The sequence below is a fragment of the Chelonia mydas genome, chromosome 1, assembly GCF_015237465.2.
Source record: "Chelonia mydas isolate rCheMyd1 chromosome 1, rCheMyd1.pri.v2, whole genome shotgun sequence".
Classification (NCBI taxonomy): domain Eukaryota; kingdom Metazoa; phylum Chordata; order Testudines; family Cheloniidae; genus Chelonia; species Chelonia mydas.
In genome coordinates, this window is record NC_057849.1 from 111,987,472 (window position 1) to 112,006,359 (window position 18,888).

An 18,888-nucleotide genomic window follows, 5' to 3' on the forward strand; every position below is an offset into this window, starting at 1 on the left:
CCAGCACCGCTTCCCGCAGCCCCTATTGGCGTGGGACGGCGAACTGCAGCCACTGGGAGTTGTGATCGGCCAAACCTGTGGACGCTGCAGATAAGCAAACTGTCCCGGCCCACCAGCGGATTTCGCTGATGGGCCACGTGCTAAAGGTTGCTGATCCCTGCTATAGACTGTTTGTGCTCCATGCTGCCTAGGGGTCTGAGCCCTTAGACCGGGGCATGCAAACTTTTTTTCACCTGAGGGCTGCATCGGGTTTTGGAAATTGTATGGAGGGGTGGGGGCCGGTTAGGGGAGGGGGGTATGGCCCGGCCCCCACCCCTTATCTACCCCCCCCACACTTCTGGCCCCCTTACAGTCCCCCGTGGACTCCTGCCCCATCCACCCCCCCGCTCCCTGTCCCCTGACCACCCCCGGAACCCCTGCCCCTGGCTGACCCCTGCCATCCCATCCAACCCCTCCTCTCCTTCCTGACTGCCCCCCCCCCACCCCCAGGACCCCTGCCCCATCCAACCACCCCTTCTCCCTGTCCCCTGACTGCCCCTGGAACCCCCACACCTGACTGCTTCCCACCACCCCATCCATTCCCTCCTCTCATTCCTGACTGCCCCTGGGACCCTTGCCCCATCCAACCATCCATTCTCCCTGACTGCCCCCCCGCTGCCCCATCCAACCCCCTGTCTCCTTCCTGACTGCCCCCCTGAGACTGCTGCCCGCTCTCTGACCGCCCCAACCCCTATTCACACCCCCACCCCCTGAGCACTACCCCGAACTCCCCTGCCCTCTATTCAACCCCCCCGCTCCCTGTCCCCTTACCACGCCGCCTGGAGCACCGGTGGCTGGCAGCGCTACAGCCGCGCTGCCCGGCTGGAGCCAGCCACGCCACCGCGCAGCACAGAGCACCGGGTCAGGCTGGGCTCTGCAGCTGCGCTGACCCAGGAGCTTGCAGCCCCACCACCCACAGCATTGCACCAGTGGCGTAGGGCGCTGAGGCTGCGGGGGAGGGGCCGGGGGCGAGCCTCCCTGGCCAGGAGCTCAGGGGCCAGGCAGGAGGGTCCCGCGTAGTTTGCCCGCCTCTGCCTTAGACTGTTTGGTGCTCTGCTGGGCCTGATGGCCTGGGCCCACAGACTATTTATTGCCTTGCCCTGCCTGCAGCCAGTGCCCTGAACTATCTGCCACCTGGCCCTGCCTAAAGGGTCAGGGGCATGGAGACTGCTAATCCCCTAATTACCCTTACTTTATTAGGGACCCAAGAGTGAGGAGGTGTGGCCTCTCTCTGAGATTGACAGGGAGGGATGACCACGCACCCCTACATGGCACTCTTAAATCAGTTTCAGAGTGCCTTATAATGATGTAGCTGAAGACTTCCTTACCTTTCACAATTCTGTGCTTGACTGATTTCTGTCCTATTGCTACTTTACCATCTCCCTTGGCAGCCCTACCAACATTCTCCACTGGTGTCCCACAGGGCTTAGTCTCTTCCCCTCCACCCTCATCGTTTTTTCTGCTCTACCCCTTATCCGTGCATGACTTTCTCCTCTCTCATGATTTCTGCAAGCGTACAATCTGAATGCTGCGGAGTGCCAAACCTTTTACCCAAGCCCAACCTGCATCTCTTCCCCCTTTTTGAGACATGCATCTAAAATTGTCTCTTCAAAATCTTCCTGAATTCCTCCTCACAGTCAAATTACATTCCCATTCATGCACAACCTGTGGGAGGGCAGGAATAGGTCCCATTTTTTCATTCAGGTTTCATTCAGTTTAGAGGCATTTTTTTCAAGCACTCCATAACACCTTTGGGAAGTGAAGGGGGGGGGAAACTTTTCTGGTCTCATCTGCTAAAATCCACACTGTCTTTCCATTCACTGTGTCTGAGTCCTATAGAGTCAGTGTGAAATTTAATGCACCATTGGAGGACCAGGGTAAAGGCACTAATAAGGAGGAATCAATAATGGCTATCGACCAGTACTGGTGCAATGCATTGAGCCTTGGCACATGCAACAAATATTAGCTAATCAAGGATCACAATGGAAAAAAATATGTAGTGATACTCTTCAAAGCTCTAGCCACAAACAAATTCCACTCCCAACATAAACTCCACCCACTTGAGAACCAAAGTGAGACGCCACTCATAGCTGCTTGTGCCCTTGTTCAGAACATAACCATGAATGTTCTGATGAGCTTCTGGGGGTTGGCTACCTTGCAGTGGGACTGGGCTACACTCATTGGCAATGCTGGGCTCCTTGGACCTGGACCTCCTTTCTCTTACTGAAGCTTGGATGCCCTGCACTCTGCTAGGCTCCTGGGTCTTTGTTTCTATTTGACTGGTAACAAAAAATAAATAAATAAGCAGAGATACTCATGGCACCAAGATGAGCTATTACTGACAACAGATTTTGCAGATCTTAATAACCTGATCCTCCCTCTTCTTTCTTACATGCTTTGGTCAGCAGTGAAATAGTTAATGTTGACATTTAAATTATTAAATCAATTCCTTCAAAAACTTATGTAGCCTACTCAAAGAGTTGAGTAGTGGGGGGGTTGGGCTTTTTTGGGAGTTTAGAGAGCCTCCATTTTCCAGGAACCACAGAATGGAGCACAGCCTGTAGGACTGCACACCTCTTCACCACAGATTGCAGTCAAACCTCATGTGAAGCTGGGACAATCCAAAAGGTTTCTAGCAAGAACAGAGCCACTCACTTGGTTTTTCTAGCAACCTGCCCCCTCCCGCTGCTTGGCTTTGCTTCTGCCCTCTCTGCTTGGCTCCGGCTTGGGAAAATCTGACATGTTTCCAAACAGACCCAAGAAATTCTGCAATTCAATTCAGCATTTTCTGGTCGCCCCTCCATAGCTTTGCTATTCTTGGCTGTGAGACAGGAAAATCCAAACTGTACCATGCATTAAGCCAAGCACTCAAAGAGAATAAATCAGCTATTTTTATGGAACAGTTTAGTTACAGGAACAGACAAATTACTGCACTAATATATTCAGTGTCTCAGAATGGAGAGAAGAAAAGTACTCAGGCTTTGATCTTCTTCCTATCCTCTGTCATCATCAAAAGCTTCAGAGTCAAACGAGTCAAGAAACTCTTCTACGTTGATCCTGGTATTCTGAGGTTGCATGGTTGCATTCATTCATTGGTTCTTTGTCTAGCCTGATGTCTCTCTTACATCAGATATCACAGGATTCTTTCTCTCTTGTTATCCCTGCTGTTCTATTTATACATAAGACCACTGGGAAGTATGGGCTACAGTGCATTCAGCACCCAAATTTGTCTCCATGTCATCTTGCATGAATGGTGAAGTTTGATAGATTCCTAGGCCAGAAGGGACCATTATGATCATCTAGTCTGACCTCGTGTATGGCACAAGCCCTAGGACTTCCCCCAAGTAATTCCTAGAGCATATCTTCTAGAAAAACATCCAATCTCGATTTTAAAATTGTCAGTGGTGAAAAATACACCATGACACTTGATAAATTGTTCCAATGGTTAATTACTCTTATAGTTAAAAATTTACACCTTATTTACAGTCTAAAATTGTCTAGCTTCAATTTCTAGCCATTGGATTGTGTTTCTCTGCTAGATTGAAGAGCTCTGTTTAAATATTTATTCCCCATGTAGGTACTTATAGACTGTAATCAAGTCACCTCTTAACCTTCTCTTTGTTAAGCTAAATAGATTTAGCTTCTTGAGTCTATCACTATAAGTCATGTTTTCTAATCCTTTACTCATTCTCATGGCTGTTCTCTGAACACACTCCAATTCATCAACATCTGCTCCTACTTGAGATTCCCCTGTTTATTCATCCAAAGATTGCATTAGCCCTTTTGGCCACAACATTGTTCTGCGAGCTCATGTTCAGCTAATTATCCACAGCAACTTTCAAATCTTTTTCACAGTCCCTGCTTCCCAGTATAGAGTGCTCCATCCTGTAAGTATGGCCTACATTCTTTGTTCCTAGATCAAATTTAGCCATATTAAAATGCACATTGTTTGCTTGCATCCAGCTTATCAAGTGATCCAGATCTCTTTTTATCAGCGACCAGTTCTCTTCATTATTTACCACACCCCCAATTTTTATTTCATCTGCAAACTTAATCAGTGATGATTTTGTTTTCTTTTAGGTCATTGATAAAAACATGAGTTAGCATGGGTCCTAGAACAGTCCCTGTAGAACTCCACTAGAAACACACCCAATCGATAATTCTCTGTTACAGTTACATTTTGAGACCTATCAGTTAGCCAGTTATTAGTGCATTTAATGTGTGCCATGTTCTAGTTTTTTTAATCAAAATGTTGTATGATACCAAGAGAAATACTTTATAGAAATCTAAGTGTATTATATTAACACTATTACCTTTATCAACCAAACTTTTAATCATGTCAAAAAGGATTTCAAATTAGTTTGACATGATCTATTTTCCACAAACCCATGTTGATTGGCATTAATTATTATTACCCTCCTTTAATTCCTTATTATTTGAATCTTGCATCAGGTGCACCATTATCTTGCTCGAGATACATGTCAGACTGACAGGTCAATAATTACCTGGGTCATCCCATTTACCCTTTTAAAATATTAGCAAAACATTAGTCTTCTGGAACTTACCCACCATTTCAAGACTTATTGAAAATCAACATTAACTGTCCAGTGAGCTCTACAGCCAGCTCTTTAAAAACTTTTGGATGCAAGTTATCCAGAACTGGTTAATTTTAAAATGACTCAGAAACCGGTAATACCATTTTTGACATAGAGTGCTACTTCACCTCCCCTTGCTCCCTCGTTCCTTCCTAAGTATGTTATAACCTTTGATTTTAACATTTCAGATGTGCAAATCATCCCACCGGGTTTCAGAAATACCAACTTGATGTTCATAAATGAGCAACTCAAATTCCTTTTGTTTGTTACTCAGGCTCCTAGCAATAGTGCATGGGCAATTAAACAATTTCTTCTCTTCAAGTCCTTTGGTTCCTTAATTTTTTTCTTAATATCCTGATTTTGTTCTGAGTACTCCTTTCTTCCCTCTTTTCCCCCCTCCTCTTTTGCTATTAGTTTAACAACCTCCTGACTACTCTAGCCAGGCTGTGTCTATGAAGGTTGGTGCTCCTTCTACTGAGGTGGAGGCCACCCAAACTTTACAGTTTCTTCTCCCCCATAGAATCTGGACCAATGTTCCACAGAATCAAAACCTTCTACCTACACTACTTTACCTAGCCAGCAGTTCACTTCCAGAATCTTCTGCCTTGTGTCTTCCTTTGCTCATGGGATAGGAAGGATCTCAGAGAAGATCACTTGGACATTATTTTTCTTCAACATGTTTCTGAGTTCCCTGAAGTCATCTATTATCTGCCAGCTATCCCTTAATGCAGTGTCATTAATGCCAATATGAACCATTACCAATGGATCCTTTCCTGGCATCTTCAAATCTTATCCAATCTTAGATTGATGTCTTGTATCCTCATTCTGGGAAGGCAGGACACCATCCTGTGTCTGCCTGTCCCATGAAGAATGTTCTTTCGATTCTTCTGTGTATTGACCCACCAACAAGGATTGTCTCTCTTCCTTGGACAATTGGAGAACTCTTTGTGGGCAGGATTGATTTTCTTTCAGGTTGGGTCAAGCTCCCATCCACAGGTGTGTCTCATACATTTCTCTGGTCTCTGGTATCAGCTGGATTTTGAGAGGTATCTTCCGCAGTTTCCACATTGAAGACCTGGTTATCAGTTGGAGACTTCTAGCTGTGGAATTCCTGCTGGTAATCTTCTGTCTGAGGACTCAGCATGCCCATCCTCATCTTTTTCCAGCCATTAAGAAAGCCACCAGAGGCAAGAGCTCACAGAGGCAATGAACAGCCAGCCCTCCTCTGTGATTTCTTCTTCCTCTGACTCCTTGCGTGCCACTCCTTTCTTCCTTGAATCTGTGGTACTGATGTTGAGTGATTTACTCATTGTCTGACTGATGGTGGGTCTTGGATGAGCACTGGGTACCTGAGGCACAACCCAGCTGAGACTGATGTAATGCTGACAGCTTTGTGGAAGGATCCAGAGGAAATGGTGGAGACTAATGGAATGTGCCCACTGCTTACTACTCAGATTTGCAATTTGAGATCATATAGAGCCTCAGCTGCTCTCAGATGTTTAAGGAGCCATGAGAGCTTTCTTCAATCTGTTTTATGCAAAAAAATAGGGTATAATCTTTCTCTCTATGGAGGACCTCATTACAGATCTATGCCCACGTCAACTTAAGGTTAGACTGCTGCAATGCTTCTAACATTGGTGATGAGCCCTGACTATTGGGTATATCTCATCAAATCATTTCCCAGTCACTAGTGCACTTCAGTCCCTCCTATTCTCTGCCTGTGACACACAATAATTTAGTCTCCTGAGGGCTATAGTATTTTAGTCTCGGCTATTGGGCTCAATACAGGGATGAATGGGTGGGGTGTAGTGGCCTGTGGTGGGCAGACTAGATGATCTGGTGATCCCTTCTGGCCTTTAAACTCTAACGCTACCGTGAAACAAGCAAGTTATTTTTTGACTATTATCTCTTCTGGTTGTGTCCTAATTACAAACTCTCTGGGGTTGAGACTGTCTTGATGGAATGACTACCCCAAAAGAAAGTTTGAGTGTGAAAAAGTAACAAGAAGTAAATAGTGTTTCCAAGGTCAACAATACATAGAGCAGAAAATCCCATAAATAATGAGCCTGCATTTGAATGTGTGAGATCTCCTCCCCACTAGCAACATATACATTGGGGTATAATAAAAAACTAATATTTGTCTTTATTTTTAACTTATACAATCTAAAACTGAGGCAGGACTGTACATATAAACACAAATCTTAACGTAAACTGTGTCCTCATAATGGTTTCTCCCTGTGTGTTTTCTAACCTTCCCTTGATTCTCAGAGAGAAATCTGAAACAGAAATTTGAAATGGAAATAAAATTTGAAATGGAAATTTTGCAGGTCTCATTTAAAAAGTGTACAAAGCTCATCTCTCTCTCTCTTTTTTTTTTGTTGGTTGTTTCACCAGAACTATAATTATAGCAGTTCTGACAGCTTTTAGAAACAAAAGAAGCTTCCAAAAGTATGTAAGTCTTTTTAAACACTTTTTTCTGCCTTTGTTTGTGTGAGACCCTGGCAACACTGTAAAACAGAAGTTCTTCTTTGCTCCCTCTACTCTCTGTCAATCATCTGAATCTACATTGTATTTAGAATTTGTCACATTGTGTGAAGGAGATTTTAAAAATAATCCCTTCCAATTTGTTAATTGTTGAATACAACAAAACCCCATTGCAAGACCTTGCAAAGCTGAATTAAACTCATGACTAACTCTGAAGACTATGAAGTTGTTAACGTAAATGTATTAAATATCAGGTATTTTATCCTGTTCTTCTATCTTCAGTATGGTGGAGACTGATGGAATTTATTGTTCTTTTACTAAAAATAATTTGACTGGTCTGGATTGCTGGAGGAAACTGCTGGCAATTTAACGGTGTGTATATTTTCTGAAATGGAGTTTTGCCATAGAGTGCTTGACTTGAATCTCCCATTTGAAATCAGAAACAAAGCACCTGATTCCCCTTTCACTTATGTCAGTGGAAATCAAAAGTAATTCCATTGAACTCAGTGGGATTACATCAGTGTCACTGTGACACTTGCAAGAGGAGAATCAGGCATAGTTCAGTACACTGAACTGCATAGAGTAATAAAACCTATGTAAGATCATACTAGTTCTCAACATTGGGGCTCCAGCTTAAAGCCATATGAAGAAGTTATGACCCACTTATCTCTTTATAAGGCTAAGGTTTCACTTAAAAAAATTATTCTTGCAACCACAAAATAATGTTCTCCAATCAGGAATAAGAATGTGACACAAAGATTTTTTTCACTATTCATCCAAATAGCTGATAGCAAATACAAATAATGAAGACAGACAAATGGTACAAAATCTTATAAAATATATTTTGTGGAGTTTAAAAGCAATTGTATAATCAAATATTTTGTAGCATACTTGTGACTTCAGCTACCATAACATGAGGGCAAATTTGGCCTATTATTACTACTAGGTCAGAATTTCAAATGAAATAAGGAAAAAGTGTAGTAAATATGAATGTACATATTAACACAAGTAATATTTTAATTTTCACATGTATTAATTTTTCTAAAAATATATTAAAATCTATATAACAAGCATTATTTTGTATACCAATTTATAGTTCATGGAGTAAATATGTTCTAGGCACAATATAAAACTAACTGAAATATTATTAAAATAATTGTATCTAGTTGGCTAAACATACAAAATAAGAGTGTTAGACCAAAAGCCTCATGTATAGTGAAACTTAGTCAATCTAATCAGTTAACTTAATTACAGTATTCCTTTTTCTATAAATTCAAGGAAAGGCATCCAGAACCACACCCAGCTGAGATGCCCGCATATTGTTTGTGTGTCTCTCTCTCCCTCTCAAATGAATAACAGATTAAATCAATGACAAAACTTCCATTTACTTAACTGGGGCTGGGATTTCACCCAATATATTTAGCAGCAATATGCTAACTTATTCATGACTATGGCATAACCCAGCTGCTTAAACTGGTACATTTCATTAGAAAACAAACATTCTCTCTACTTTCTCCAGAACTCAGCAGTTATGGTCAACATAAAGATATCAGTAGAACTGAGTCATCTCTTGGAGAAACTAATGCTTGAGGGAACTTCAAAAAATAGCATTGTGATTCCTGTGTGAGTTTGAAGCCTAACAATACTGTGCTACTTAGCCTAAATAGTCACCAGAACAGGGAATGTAGAATTAAACTGACAGCTCTGTCTCTACAGCAGCTGAAAATAATTGGTGTACAAATCATAAAATGTGGTTCTAACTACAGCTGTGTGAATAGCTAATTTTTTTGTTTCAGTGGCAAAGCCTCCATCGCCCCCACCCCTGCTCCACTCCCCAAAATTGTTTCATTTCAAACTGAAATGCAATTTTTTCAATTTTTACTCAATGAAACAAAACAAAAAACAAAAGAACTGAAACAAATGTGTTCAGGTCAAACAAAACATTTTGAATGTGGAAATGAAATGTGAGCAGTTTTGAAACAAAATGTCATTTCAAGTTGACATTTTGTTTTGGAAATATAGTTTCCAAGCAAACCATTTTTGAAGGCTTTTTTATCTTCATTTTTTTCCCAGCCAAAAGTATTGGCCAAATTTGTGAATAATTTTGGAGCTTTGAAAAATATGTTTTTTTGAAAAATTTCTGTTGGCTGAAAAATACGTCACCAACTCTAGTGCTAACATCGCCAATGACTTACAGAGCCAGATCTTGGGGTGCAGTGCAGCACTGGCTTTCTGCTCACTGCAGCACAGGAGGCTCACCCCAGCATACTGGGAACCTCTGGTATAAGGAAAAACTTACTTAACTATCCTTCTAGTTAGGACTGGGATAGTCTTCCCAGGGGAGGTTGTGGAATCCCCATCACTGAAGGTTTTTAAGAACAGGTTAGACAAACACCTATAAGGGATGGTCTAGGTTTACTTGGTCATGTCTCAGTGCAAAGGGCTGGACTTGATGATCTTGTGAGCTTCCAGCCCTACATTTCTATGATTCTAGTGATTCAGCGTGAGGATAGCAGCTCCTGTGCCGTTAACTCCTCTCTCCTGCCAATGCTGGGGGTTGGCCAGCTCAAAGTGACTACAGTCGGGGCTTCTGGATACTTCACCAAACCTCAGCTTCTGTTTTACTCTCTTGTGGCCATCAGCAGCCAAAGCAGCTTACAGCAACCTAAAAATAGGTCAAAATCACACTTGGGCAGTGTCCAGGTTCATAGCTGGTCCAGGGTCAGGGGGTTACAAAGACCCTTGAGCTGCACTGTGCATCACTTGGCTGTAGCTAAAGATCTGCGCCACATTCTTTGTGCCTTCTCCATTTCTTGGCGGATGTCTTGGTATCATTGTCTTCAGTTGCAGCCAATGTTACTGGCCTCCTTTAGCAGGATTTGTTCAGCAAGGCTTTGAGGGGGCTGCCGTGGCATAACAATGGATGGCATGTGAGCTGAAAGGATGTACCGTGACTTGAGTGTGTATCCAGATCACAAGCAACTGGATAGCCATGTTTGATTCAATATAACTGAACTGTCATAGACAATATTTCTTCTTTTATAGCATTTGTCAGGAGGACTCTTATTCGTAAGTGCATTTTCATGTTATGCAGAGTGATGAAACAACAGTGATGCTCTGTAGGCTTAGTCAGTGTTAATTTCCCTAGTTAATTCTTCATATATTTCCAAGAGGTAAATTAGATTCAGCAATATTCCACGGGGAAGGAGTCAGTAACATAGGAGTGGGTTTCTCTAAGCAGTGCACACTCAAAGCTTGTGTATTTTCAATGAGATCTTTCAGCATACTGTACAGAAGTCCATCTTGCAATAACATATTGGATTAAGGTTTCAGAGTTAACTGGTTGAGCAACAGGCACAGTTCTTATTGTGTACTCTGAAATTTTTAAACCACACAATAAGTATTTAATATGGGTGATGAGAATCTGCTGATAACTATCATGTTTAATAACATGGTAACAAAACAAAGCGTAATTAATGCAAAGATACTTTCCTAACACCTTGTGCTGTAAACTCTGAAGTCTCTAGCCCAGGTTCCCTGTTGGAAATCATTTTCCTAATCAATTTACTAAGTTTTACCTTGACTGAGCTTCCATACATGTATTCCTTCATTAGTTCAAAGGCCACAATGTTGATTACATCCAAAACACAACTACAAGCATATACACCCTTATACTCAGAATGGGATCAGGCTCAGGAGATGCCTTCCCATCACAGCATGCCTCCTGAGGGGTAAGTAACAGCTCTGACAAAGAAATCCCTAAATACTTTACCTTTTATGCACTATAATAAACAAGTGATGTCATTGTTGGTCCTCAGACCTTAGCTAAAGTCAGATGAAGCTGTTAAGGGCTGTTCTCTGTCTCCTGAATCCTGTTCTCTGTCTCCTGATGTTTAAGACATGATTAATGGCTGGGCCCCTCTCGTCGAGGTTTTCCTCTTACCTTATATGTCATATTTCTCAATAACTACTGCATTGAACATTTCTTTATAATAAATTAAACAAACCTATATAACCAAGAATTTACTGTACATGGTAACCAGTTAACCATGTTTTCTTATTTTTATTACCTCAATCCAAACCTTAAATAAGATGAGACTGGTTATTTCAAAGGTTACTACAGATTTAACACAAACAACCCTTCTTTTTCATGATCTCATTCTTTTTGGTCACATGCTTTGGGTCTATCACTCATGCTAACCTCCAAATTCAAGTTTAAAAATCATAGTCCATCCAAGTCCATAATAGGCCTACATTCCTACATCCCCTAATGAGGTGTGTAAGACAACTCGTAAAATAACCAAAGGAATAACAGTTTTATTCTAGCTATACATTTAAACAGAAATTGGAGCACCTGTGTGCTTTCCTGGAAAAGCCTCTCAATGCAGAACTGCACTTCTATTATACTCCTTATGGTTTCACTATGAAGTCACACTGAGGAAAGACTGTATTAATTCTATTTGGCATGTTTATAGTCCTTTATATGTTCATAGGTCTATATGGACATTTGCTAATTAAGTCTCACAACAGATCTGTAAGGTAGCTGAGTAATGTTTATTATTTAGCAGATGGGGAAACTGCGATAGAAAGTGACATGCCCAGGGTCACACAGTGAGTCAATAGCAGAGCTGGAATTAGAACTTGGAGTGTCCTGACTTTCAGCCCTGTGCTTTTTCTTATAGATCACCCTATCTTCTAGTATGGGACCACATATCTGCTGCAAAGTAGAGAGATAAGGTAGTTTATTTATTTTGATTTATAAAATACCAAAGGCTGTACATCTGACACGCTGGACACTGCTGACATGTATTTAGTAATAAAGAGAATCAGTATGGCTTTTAATAGCATTACTAACTGTAGATTCATTTTTCCCCCATGGATGTCAGCAGTGCTTGATTAAGTAAAACTTTTGTGATGGAGTTTTATAAAATGGTTCAAGAATATTTGGCATTGTAAGAAAAATCCTTGTGCGAAGTAGAATAGTGTGGTGCAAGCATCTCATCTAGGGCTCTGGTTAGATCTATGCACATGGTAAAAATTCCCAGACAATACTCTGTTTTTCATGCTCATTTCCTTTCAGATTCAAAGTGAAGAACTGAAGCCAAATGCTGCGTCATCAGCTTCATTTGAACGCTGACTCTCCAATGCAGCCTCCAGTGTGTCAGACTGGTAAATGCTACTGTGATCATTAATGATCAGCTATAATGTCACATAATGAAAGAATTCTCAGACTAGCAATCAGATGACTGTTCATTGTTTGTTCTTTTCCCACAGATCACTACTAAATACAAGTACAGTAGATTACACTTAAGTGATATTCCCCTATGGACAGCCTTGAGGCAAGTCTATACTGATGCAGCTGCACTGCTGTCACAGTTTAATGAAGACACTCTAGACTGATGGGAGAGAGCTCTCTCGTCAGCGTAGTAAATCCACCTCCCTGAGAGATGGAAGCTATGTCGGCAGGAAAAGCTCTCCCGCTGACATAGCGCTGTCTACATATGGGGATTAGGTCAGTATAACTACGTTGCTCCGGGATGTGGATTTTTCACGCCACTGAGCGATGTAGTTATACCAATATAGGTCTGTAGTGTAGACCAGGCCTTGGAAAGCCATTAAGAGGAACCCCCAGCTAAAAGAAAATAGCATTTGAATAATGTAAATGCTTTCCAGACAGCTACAGCAAACACATGATGTAATTTGGTGAATCCATGGAGTTAAGAGTAGGCATTATCAGTGCTAGAAGAGAAGCTAGCCTTCGGATTTGCCTAGTGCCAGTGGGAAGGAGAAATGTAGAAGACCCAGCGTTACAGCCCAGACATTGTAGTCAATGTAAAAGGAGCAAACCACCAGACAGGAGCAGGCACTAGTGAACCAATTAATGTTCTTTCTGCACGTACCATAGTTAAAGAGGGAAGGAAAACTGTTCTTGAGAACCAAACAGAAAAAAATCATTGTTAGACAAGGACACAAAAGACATCAGGACAACTAGATCATTTGAGAGCATCCCAGTAAGCCGAATTACCGTCCCCATCCCCATCCATCAGCACTTTACTATTAATTGTCACTGTGCCTAAAATAGATTCCTGAGCAATGTCCCAATTAAACTTTTTTTTTCTGATTAAACACATTCCATTTAATTGGAGTGTACTGTACAGTACTTGAAAAATCGCACCAGTCCCATACGATCGAAAACAAATAGAATATTAATCATGTCCCTGTAGCGGGGTGCTCACCCCGCTTCAGCCTGGAAGGGGTTAAAGCAGCCCTGGCGAGGGCTGTGGCAGAGAAGCTGGGCTGATGGGGAAAGCAGCCACAGCTGTAGCCAGTGCAATCAGGGCCCAGATGGTCCTTATAAGAGGGCGGTGGGCCAGCGGGACAGACTCTCTTTCTCTGGCTCTAGAGAGGGAAGGACCTGGCTGCCTGGGAAGCTGAGAAGGGTACCTAGGGTGGAGCAGTGCTGGGGAAGGGCAGAGGGAGCTGGGAGCTCCAGCCTAGCAAAACCCCAGGCTTCAGGTCGAGTTAAGGACCCACAAAGGGTAGTGGGGCTGCAGAGGCAGCAGGTCCAAACCCCCTTTGCCAATGATGAGTGGCCTTTACAGACTGCAGTCAGCCCCAGTGAGTGGGGGCTAGATGGTGACTGGCAGTAGTCACTGAAGCAAGGTGGGGATAGGGGGTTGGGGGCAATGTTCCCTCTAATTTTTGACAGGCCATGTGCGGAAAAAATTTGTTCCATGCAAATTGTTGTGCTTCTGTGCAAATGTTTGTGCGCATGGTGTTTCGCTGTGCATGCGGGGTTTAGGATCTGCGTGCGTGCACACACACAGCTTAGAGGGAACAGTGGTTGGGAATTCCCCTGAATGGGGAGACCCAGATTGTGGGTTGCTGTGGTGGGCAGAACCCCTGGGTAAAGAGCACCAAGGTCTGGGAGGGACATGGGGGGCAGGGCGGGGGGCAGCGGCAGGCGAGACATCAGTCGGCAGAGGGCGCTCTGAGGCTTGAAAGAGCTAATTCCCTGGACAACCAGCAGGAGGCGCCACGCCAGTGAGTTGCTGCCCCGCCACAGTCCCTATTTAGGAGCCACTTGCAGAGACCAAAATATACTCTTCATTGGCACTTTCTTCTGAATAGAGAACAGAAATGAATTACCTGGTTGGTGTAATAAAGATGTGACACACAGGAGTGCTAGCAAGAGACTAGTTTTTACACCCTGGTCCCAGTCACCTGACAGGAGTCAGGGTTACTTGGCAGGACTAAGTATCCAATGACTCCAAAGCAGCTGTTTTAGTTGATATAATAATAATAATTAATAATGAAATCAATGGGGAGAAGGATAAGCTTGAAATTCAAGACACTGAGTTTTACTTTCAGTTACTTGATTTTTACCCACACACAGTTTCTGACACTTTATCAGAACCTTGCAATTGAGTTGAAAATGTTTCCTGAAATCTTAGTTATTGCTATACTGTACTTTTCTGACAGGCACATTTTAAATAGCTGTAGCAGCCTGTTGTTATTTCTACAGCATATTAATAATGGATGCAATATGGGGCTATGGACTTCTTTTGCTAGAGAGCAGGAATTGATACATAGTATGCTATTCAAGTTATAGAAAACTATGAATGCTTTGTCTCTGAAAAAGATGTCTTATGATATCATCCAGATGTTACAATAGACTCAGATTGGGTACATGAAGCTTAAGCTTCTTAAGCTCCAGCCATGATTGTGGAATTTATCTACCCTTTTAAATACAGGTCACAGTTGGGTAGTTTAGCATTTCCTGTGTTTTTAAAAAAGTATTGATTAGTGGCTAATTCTTGCAGTGAAGAAATGATTAAAGTGGGACCTGAAACCATTGCTTAACTAATTAGACCCTGGATGTGTCTGGCACAGGTCACTTTTTACAATACCTTTCATTCTTTAAGCCTTTGTATTCCTGGGTGGCCTCTAATGTTCCACACATGTCCTGTTGTGTTTTTTCTTTTTCTGAGGGAACCGACATCACAGGCATGTCTTTACATTCTTTTGGCTGTGGTCCAGTTTTCCAAAAGAGAACACTGCACCGCTCTGTGCAGTTGGAGTGCATTGAGACTTTAATTCAATCAGGAGGCATTAAAAACAGAACATAATTCCTGAATGTCCATATGAAGACTAAAAAAATGGATTATCTTTTGGAAGGAATTATTTGAGAGAGATTTTGGTGAAATATAACACTGCATTATCTTGACAATAGAGATCTGAAGGTCTGATGGATGAGAAACATATTGACAGTATTTGATTAGCTGCTGCCATTATGAGAAAGGGATGATGCCTGCCAATACATGAAACCTAGAGCTCCAGGAAGTCATTTGCGAGAGGTGCGAATGCCGGAGAACATTCTTTTCAACGAACACATGGGGAGGGATCGGGAGTGTGTGCTGACTCTCAAAATGGCATTTCTAAGTAGGCTGAACCAATTCAGAGAAACAAGAACCTCCTCACTTTGAGCTGGATTCTACTCTCACTCTTGTGCAAAATAAGAATAATGCCACTGACATCTTTCTATATAGCCATTTATCTGGTTTGGTTTTCCCATCACATTCACCACTGCGGTATGTGAACACCAATAGAAATACACAATAGAAATGTTAGATGGGATGAGATCTGAGTTACTACAGAGAATTCTTTCCTGGGTGTCTGGCTGGTGAGTTTTACCCACATGCTCAGGGTTTAGCTGATCACCATATTTGGGGTCACGAAGGAATTTTCCTCCAGGACAGATTGGCAGAGGTTTTGGGGGGTTTTCGCCTTCCTCTGCAGCGTGGGGCACGGGTCACTTGCTGGAGGATTCTCTGCACTTGAAGTCTTTAAACCACGATTTGAGGACTTCAGTAGCTCAAACATAGGTTAGGGGTTTGTTACAGGAGTGGGTGGGTGAGATTCTGTGGCCTGCGTCGTGCAGGAGGTCAGACTAGGTGGTCATAAAGGTCCCTTCTGACCTTAAAGTCAATGATTCTTCCTTGCCAATTTCTAGTACTAAACCCAAACCAAACCTTTTACAAGGTTATGACTCTTTAAAACAAAATTTGGCTTAACTTTCAGTTTCAGATCAGGACCTATGACTCAAATTCACCCATCCCTCAGGGATGCCTCGGCAACCCCGTTGGCTTCAGTAGGATTACCTGGCTGTAAGTAAATCAGAGCAGGATTTGTAAGTAAAAGTAAAAATGGTGGCAATCTCATGAACAAAACTGTCCTTGGGAGATTTTTCCAGCCCACTTCTGCAAAGCTGAGAGGTTAGGATGGTTTGGTTAAAAATCTAGACGTTTGGATTTTTGTCTGAACCCAGCTGGGACTTCGAACCTTTTGAGGTTTGCCCATCACTACTTGTAAGTATTTCCTCCCCATACCCATTGTCAGACTGCAGATAGAGAATGCCTGATTCTGCTCTCAAAGCAGGGTAAAAATAATAATAAAGTCAATGGAGTTACCATGCCATAAAACCGTGTGAGATCATAATCAGATCTGAAGAGGAGAAGGAAATATAATGCTCACCAAAAACAAACCCACTCCAAAACCATAAATAAAGTATTTCCTCCTTTACCTTACAGTTACCATGGCAATGTGCATTATACGCTTGTCTAGAGTAAAACAGCTTGAGATACTGAAAACTATCATACAACATGTTGTACCAGTGGGTAGAAATGCTAAGGTATGTTTGTTTGTTTGTTTTTTAACTGGAAACAATTATAGAAAATGGCAAGTAATGGCAATATCAATTTACAGAATTTATTTACAGTATTTTTGCCTCATCGTGTCTCAATGCTCATTGGTGTTGCTCTAATCTAGGAGGGTATACTGAATAACTTTACTGCAGAGGACATGTATAGCAGAATAATAACTAAAAAACTAGTGATTAAATGATCCAAACCTTAGCCTAGTCCTTGAATTTTACCAAACAACTGGGTTTTGGGATATTATTCAAATCAATCCTACAAAACTTTTGAGACTCACTCAAGACAAGCAACTATGAAACTTGGCCAGTGTGAAACAGAACAAATAGCTGAGATCTGAGTTTGACCTCAAGGAAGTAATTGGCTTAATGTGCAGCAAACTTTCTAACTAAAAGTATTGGTAGACACTGGAATAGACTTCCAAGCGAGGTTGTGGAATCCCCATCCACAGGCTTTTAAGAACAGTTGGACAAACACTAGTAAGGGATAGCCTAGGTTTACTTGGTCCTGCCTCAGCATAGAGAGCTGGATTAGATGTCCTCTCAAGTTCCGTTCCAGCCCTACATTTCTATAGTCTGTTTGAAATTTGCTACAGATTCTAAAAGGAGCAATTTAACAACAGCTAAAATACACCAGGAGAGTTCCATAATGGATGGAAATTAGTCTGACAGAACAATGATCTCAGCCTTAAACTAACACACTATATACCATTTATAAAACCCTCCATGCTCTGAATCTGATTTTTTTTCCCCCAGCAGCTGTCACTATTTATCAAATATCTTTGTGCACCAGATTTTTTGATTCCTTTTCCTTCTGTATAGAATTAGACTTATAAACAGGAGAAAGATTTTCATTGTTGTTAGGAATCACGCGATCAAAAGTAGAGCTACAGATGATCCACATTCCAGAGCTTCAGTTGTAAACATTTACTGTAAGACTGCTAGTTTTTTATCAGACACTCGAGTTATTTAATCAATTTTTTTTCTTTGTTAGCTCCAGAGTAAAATCCATAGAGAGTTCAGAAAAATGTGAAATGCAAGACTCTCATACATTACCACAAATATATGTTCTAAATCCCAAACTAATTATATTGCAGAATCAATATGCAGCATAGAGCTTTCTCTCTCCCTCCCCCCTTGCTTTTAGGTAGTAACATTAGTTCTACAGTGAGTAATTGTTCCGTATATTGTGCCTAAAAGGACAATAGATATTAGTAGCTACTGATGGAGATGGAGAATTATAGCAATTTGAAAAACTGGAGTGATCCAAATAAACAGAAATACCTCTGAGGTTATTAATAAATAAAAGAGTCTGGCAAAAGTGATGCTCTGATTTACAGTATATCTACATGGCAGCTAGAAGTGTAATTTCCAGCTCGGGTAAATGTACATGCACTAGCTTTGATGGAGCTAGCATGATGCAACTAGCAGTGTGGCCACAGCAGCATGGGCTAGCCTCCTTACTCTAATCCTGTCTGAGACGCTAGGCACATACCACCACCCACCCCAGCAGGGCTACTCCAGTGTTTCTAACACATGAGCTTGATCAGTGCTAGTGTGCGTATGTCTGCCTAAGCTGGAAATTACACCACCCAGCTGCAATGTAGATGTACCTTTAGACATGCTGACCAATCTAGATTTTTATAAGATCGCCCATTACCTCAGGCTTGATCCAATGCCCACTGAATTCAGTAGAAAGACCCCCACTGACTTCAGTGGGCATTGGCTGGAACCTGATAGTATGACTCTCAGAGAGTAGTGATAAAAGCCATGTAAGCCCTTAGACAGCTAGCTGAATAATGAATTAAGAAAAAGAAGAATGCCTTCTTTAATTCTTATTTACTATGCATGGAGAATTAAAAACACTAACAACATCCTGGAAGTAACCATTTTCCCTTTTTGGGGATGACACTAGAACTCATCAGAGGATGTAAAACCTGCTGAGAAGCACCAGTTAATAATAAAGGTCCCACTCTCCAATGCCTCTCAGTAGCAGTAATTACAGACATTTCAGAAACCACCCCATCCTAGCAAAGAAACCTGAGTAATGAGGTCCTT